A 6708-nucleotide genomic window follows, 5' to 3' on the forward strand; every position below is an offset into this window, starting at 1 on the left:
GGAATCTGTCATTTTTCTAATCTCCTCTGTTTTTTTTTTTTTTTAAATCAATGTCTTCTTTAGAAGCAGTTATAAATTCTTTTACTGCAGTGTTTTTTTCAGATTGGGTTTCCTCCCTAATTTTCTGTAGTTGATTCTTTACTTCAGATGCTATGAGTTCTGAGAATTCTTTTTTTATTTCAGAAAATAATTCTGCTCTGATTCCTCTATAACTTTTTGCTGTTGCTTATTTACTATTGATGCTATTAATTCGTACATTTGAGGTGAGCTAGTAGAAAAGAATTCCACTGTGAGTTCCTGTATGACTTTCTGCTGTTGCTTATTTACTATCGACACTATTAATTCATACATTTGAGCTGAGCTAGTGTCCTCTGCCCTTGTTCTGGGTGGGTATTGTGTTTCCTCCATATGTTTCTGCATTTGATTCTTTAGTGCAGGTGTTATTAATTCAGGGATTTCCTTTTTCATTTCCAATCTGAGTTCCTCTATACCTTTCTGCAGTTGTTTCTTTATTTCAGAAGCTGTTAATTCATTGCTTTCAGCTGTGTGATTCCCAATTTGTTCTGTGTTAGTGCCCTCTGCACTTGTTATGGGTGGGTTTGGGGTCTGAGATTGCATTTTCCTCCTTCCCGTTGTCATTTTATGTAGCACTGTCTTCTGACCTTTGTTGTAGATCTTTGTTGCAATTATAGCCTTAGCACCTACTGTAGTTCAGTTGTAGATCAACGAAGTTTGCATTTATCCAGCTGTGCCTGGCTTGGGTCTGGCTGCTGTTCTCAGTTCCTTCCTGTTGCTGCCCTTGGGATTGAACCTGTTGTGCCCCTGTGGGAAAATATTCTGCTCCTGCACTAGCTGGGTGGTTCTGTCCCATACACTCTCTACAGGGATTGCAGCTGAAGGGTTTCACCCTGGCCTGTATGCCAGGCCTGAGCTGAGTCTGGAGGGGACAAGGTGCAGTAGGGGTAGAGGCAGCTCTCTCACACACTCATCGGGCCTGGACTAGGACTAGGTCGGGTTCCTAGAATGCAGCAGAAATTCCTACATAGCGGGCGGGGTGGGGGAGGTGCTGAGGAGTGGTCTGGGGCATCCCAAGGGGGTGGAAGAGGGTCTCACCCGCGTTGCGCCTGGGCTGAGATCATTAGGTCCTGCCTGCACAGGGTAGCTGGAAGCTCTCCCACACACTCACCAGGCCTTAGGTAGGACTGGGTCTGGGGGTTCCCAGAATGGGGCAGAAATTCCTACTTGGCAGGCAGGGTGGGGGAGGTGCTGCGGAGTGGTGGGGGGCGTCCCAAGGGGGTGGAAGAGGGTCTCACCTGCACTGCGCCTAGGCTGGGACCAGTAGTTCCCACTGGCACAGGGTAGCCAGAAGCTCTCCCACACACTCATTGCGCCTGGGCTAGGACTGGGTACTTTTCTATTTTAAAATTTTATTTATTTATTTATTTACTTACTTATATCCGGGCTTGAACTCAGGACCTTGCGAATGCCAGGCAGGTATTTATGCTGCTGAGCTATCTCCTGGACTAGTATATCATTTTAGGTATATGCCAGATCACAAGGAGTAATTCAGATGAGAACTGCCTATCTAGAACTAGGTGAGGATCTAGGCCTATAAGCCCATGGACAGTTTTTATTTTGCTGAGCTTGAGGTCTGGAAGTCAAATGTTGTGTTTTATTCATGCTTCCAGCCTTAGTGCCCACAGTGTGTCTGACTTGTTACTAAGTGCCAATGAAGTTTGTAGAATCAATCAATGAATTCTTTTTCATTTTGAAGAGTTTAAAAGTCTTTTAGAGCGTGTTTTTAATCTCATCTTTTATGTAAGAAAGATAGTCATAGCCATATATGGAGTGAATACAAAAAGGTATAATGAAGAGTTACTAACTTGATAGAATTTATAATCTAGTTATTGAGTCAGGACAGATTTATATAATTTAGCATTTGACATCTTAATAGACAATAAATGTTCATGGGATTAAAAAGATAGACTGATTTGTCATGAGGTGGTTGTGTCATATATCTGAGAAGTATTTAAACTTGATTTTGAAGGAATGCTAAGCTTGCAATGAGGACTTCCAAGCAGAGAAAATTGTAAATAGAAACAGGATTCCACTGGCCTGTAAAAAGTTAAGTTCAAACAGTAAGTTGCTTTTTTGTGTGTGTGATAATGGTAACATTTTGCTTTCTGCAGGTTTTGACAGTTTCTGAAATGTATTGGTATATATACCTTCATTCCTTTCTTGTGATAAATGTTATTTGTGAAATTCAAAAAAGTTGAGTGATTTAACCAGTATTGTTCAGTTCAGTAGTAAGCCAAAGACCTCTTTGTAAGGAACTGTGGGTGCTACTCTTCTTTTGGTCTAAGTCCTGGATACTTCCCAGCTGAGGCTCCCTCATGAACAGGGCAGTTATCTTTGAAGTGAAGGCATAACCTATGAACTTAGACTAGGGATTGTTGATTTAATATATAGTATATATAGTTTTTAAACCAGGAGGTTGGTCAAGAGTGGGAAGGGAAAGAGAAAGACTAGCTAGCACTTACTTAGTGTTTAATGTGGGAGACAGCATCCACATGGCTTTGTGTGTGTTAATGTGTTCAATACTTGCAACACTCTGTGGGGACATACTACTTTTAGGTACTGCTATTTTCCCTGGTCAGGTGCTGTAGCTCTCGCAGACCTGAGATGGAATACCTGACACCCACAACTTAAGGAGGAAAGGCTTAATCAGTTTACCTCACAATTTGGGGATATTTAGCCCATGGATAGCTGGCTTGGGAATATCATGGGAGACGGGTACAGTGGGGATACAGTGCCAGAGAGCAACCCAGGGCCTGCTTCCATGACCCAGCCAGACACCCTGAGAAGCGTGCCGTGCGGCCAGGCCTTTCTAACTCAGTGAAGCTGAGAAGTTAGGATTAATGGCCACAGGTGATAAATAACAGGTGGTCAGCCCACGAGGCTGCTCACAGAGGCGAGCGTCTGGACTGAGAGTGATCACTCAGGTCCTGGCTTCACCCGGGCTAATGACATGATCCTGGTCCAATTAACACCCTCTTCAAGAGTGCATCAGTTTCCTCATATGTAAAAATGAGGATGAGAACAATGCCTCTTTCTGGGCTTGTGTGAAGATTAAATGAAAGGATTCCTGTAAAGTACCTGCTATTATTAATGCCACTTCCATTATGTTGTTATCAATTGAGAATGGAGTTATAATTTGTATTTGTTCTCAAAGTAGGAACTCTGAAGGCCTCAAAGAAATGCCTCTCTTTAATGGAACATTGTAGTTGGATTAGAATTCTCATAGCTTTAAATTAGAATGCTTTCTGACTGGCATTTTTGGTGTCTGTGTGAGTACATGTTACTTAGTTCAGGTTTGTTGAATGTCTGACTTACTAATGGTGGCTGGGGGTTGCAGTATTTTTATATTAATGTTTTTTTCTTGAATACAAAGGTGTTTTTTGAGGCAGTACCATTAGCATCTTAATCAGCCTCAATTTTATTGCATCATAAATGTATTATAGTAAAATTATGTTCATTTAAAGACTGAAAATATAATAAACTAGTTAGAGATTTGGGTGAGATGACAAACGTCTACTGTGTAGCATGAATTTGAGTAATGGAACGACCAACTGATGTGTGCAATCCCTGTTATAAACCAGGCATATACTTATTAGAAAGTTATAGTTGTACATGTATTATAGAATTCTGAGATTTAATATAATAGATATTAAAAATTTGTAGGGTGCACATGGAACTTGTGGATGAAAGTTCATAGTTATCATGTCACTTAATGTACTTTAAAGCACTCTACCTCTTTCTGAATATATTTGCTTTATTTATTTATTTTTTTTAGAATTTAAGGATGTACTCAATTTATAAAAGACTTATGTAAACACAACACAATAAAAACAAACATAATTTATAAGGCCTCCAAAAAGAATAAAAAATACAATTTGAAATAAAAGGTTAGAAAAAAAAGGAATCAATTTTAGGTAGAAAGTTCATTAAAAAAGGGGACTAATCAGTCATCAAACGTAATCCTTTTCCCCTGAAACACAGCAGTTAGAGACTGCTGTTCTTTCCGCTTTCTGCTTGCTTCCCACGAAGGATGAAGAGGTGCGCTGAATGGCTGGCTTGTATTTTCAAGTCTTCTTTGTGCATTCTTTGTACAGTGATTCTTAATAGGAGGTTCATTTTCTGAGATTTTAGTTTTTGGAGCTTGCTCTCTATGCTCTCTTCTAGAACTTTTAGAACCAGATAAAGAGTTAAAAAACAATGATTCAAACTTCATGTCTTTTGTACTTGGCTTGTTTTTGTCATTTCTTGCATCCCCACTCCAATGGGTTTCACGTATATCTTCTCTGGATAACACTTGTTGGAGAGGTTTTTGTTCCTCAGCTGAAATATGACAACTACTTTCCTTCTTTCGTGTCCATTTGACTTTCCCAATGAAGAAGTCATCACCACTGTCACTCTCTTCAGACATAGAAGACTGTTGGTAGAACCTTTCTTCTGTGCTATCATCAAAATACTCCTTTTCTTCTTCATATAATTCTTGTTCGCTATCACTGTCATCACCAAGCAAGTTATCCAATCCTTTCTTTTTATTTATTTGACTTAATACTTTCATGTTTGGGTCAGCAGGAAGTTATAGAATCTTTTCTAAAGGCTTTGACAAGGAATTTGGAATGTTCACTGTTTTGGGTCCATGTTCCATTTTGGGGATTCTTTCTTTTGGATTATTTATTGGTTTCTTTGCCTGGATTTTGGCTTCTTCCAATTTCTGCTCAGTGGTCTTAGATCCTTCACGCTGTGACTTACTTTCTTCATCAACTGAATACAAAGTGTCCTTAAAATGATCTTCTGCAGTGTTCTTAACTTCAGTAGCAGTTTGTCTTGCCTCTTTAAAGGCTTGGACAGTAGCTTTCAGTGTATCTATTTTTTTCTTCAGTACAGGGTGTTCAGCTAGTCTGGCAATTGCTCTTTCAGTTGCAGTAGAATCTGGCTTTTTGCAGATTTTTTCAAAGTTGATATCATCACCAAGAGCAGATTTAGTTACTGTATCAGGTTTCAATTCTTTCATGGCATGGATTTCTTCAAACAATCGTTGTGCACGCCTTTGATTTTTTAACAGTGCATCATCAGTACCCTTTTTTGACTTTAGCCTGACAACACTCCTGACAAGTTTTCTGATGATCAAAACTCGTATTCTCTTCACTTCTTTTCTCATCTTCACAACCTCGTTATTGAGATTCAGAGTTACCGGAGGCGCCATATTCTGCAGATCACGGAAGCGGATCCGCCGTAGGAGCACGAGAACTGCGTCTACCGCAGCTCCGTCGCCACGCCCCTCCTATATTTGCTTTATGCTGAAAGTAAAATAGTCAATAAATAGAAATAAAAGACAGTGTTTGCCTTACGAGGTAACTAGACATTAAAAAACACTTGCTCCATTTGGTTGTTAATATTTATGACCCAAATATATACTTCTTCATAGAAAATGATGTCCCCTAACAGTGGTCTTCAAAAGTTAATTTGACTGAGAAAGCTTGTAAGATTTTGCTGAGCTAGTATTTAAGCTATCATGTGAAATAGTCTGAAGTAGATCTGCATAGGTATTCTGAACCCAGAATTATAGGAATAATAACCATAACTCATCCTTATGTGATTAATAGTCAACGCAAGTACATTTAATGAAGTGCTCGGAAAATTCATGTTTACCCAGGCCCTCAGAATGTGACCTTATTTGGAAATAAGTTGCTTGCAGATAAAACTAATGAAATTACCATTTAGGTGGACCCTAAATCCAGCAGCTGATATCCTTACAAAGAGAAGTACAAGTGCACAGAGAAGGAAGATGTCCCTGTGGAGACAGGAGAGCTTGGCCCTGCTAAGACCTTAACCTCAGACGTCCAAACTGTTAGGAAACCAATCTTAGTGAATGTAATCCACCTTTTATTTGTAATTTTTAAGGTAGCATTAGGAAATTCAGATAGTTGGGTAAATTTCATATGGGGTTTGCTTTTATAAAAGACATTCTTACTATAGGTCAAATTAAAAATTTAGAAGTCTAGCAGAATTTTTAGACTCCATATATTCACTCATACCTTTTGTATTATTGTTCTGAAGGATAATTCTGTTTTTGGAGTCGTCTTTGTTTATGGATGTGCAACTTATTAATTAAATACGAGCTGCCCCTGTGAGTTCATTTCAGACAGGAACCATGGCTACATTTTATTGATTTAAATTCTTGGTCTGCAATACCCACACTCTGGGAGGCTGAGGCAGGATTATAGATTCAAGCACAGTCTAGGGAATTTAGCTAACTTAGTGAAACCTGGTCTTAAAATAAGAGAGTAAAGAAACAATTGGGGATGGAGCTCAATGTGAAGGGCCTAGGTTTAATCCCTAGTTCCACAAATAAATACAAATTCTTGGTTGACTGAGGTGTTTAGTTGCTTTGGAATACAAAATTCTAAAGCATTGTTTAGGGGAAACATTTTATTTATTTATTTATTTATTTAGGTGCCTGGAATCAAACTTAGGACCTTGTGCCACTGAGCTATATCCCCGGCCCAAAACAAGTAATTTAAAAATTAAATATGGTAGAACCTCAGTGCTCATCATTGATTGGCTCTAGGAAATGTGAGGAATACCAGAGAGAATGAGTAGCAAGGTGCTTTGCCTGGAATCACCAGGCAGCTGATG

General features: G+C 39.2%; 1 protein-coding gene and 1 pseudogene across 1 annotated transcript in view; one reads left to right on the forward strand and one right to left on the reverse strand.

Moving 5' to 3' along the window:
- Positions 1 to 6708, forward strand: part of Ccdc171 (coiled-coil domain containing 171) — a 533698-nt gene that overhangs the window by 493443 nt on the left and 33547 nt on the right. The gene's annotated exons all lie outside the window — the stretch shown is intronic.
- LOC101560064 lies at positions 3871 to 5318 on the reverse strand (annotated as a pseudogene).

The sequence above is a fragment of the Octodon degus genome, unplaced genomic scaffold (genome assembly GCF_000260255.1).
Source record: "Octodon degus isolate 3935 unplaced genomic scaffold, OctDeg1.0 scaffold00044, whole genome shotgun sequence".
Taxonomy (NCBI): domain Eukaryota; kingdom Metazoa; phylum Chordata; class Mammalia; order Rodentia; family Octodontidae; genus Octodon; species Octodon degus.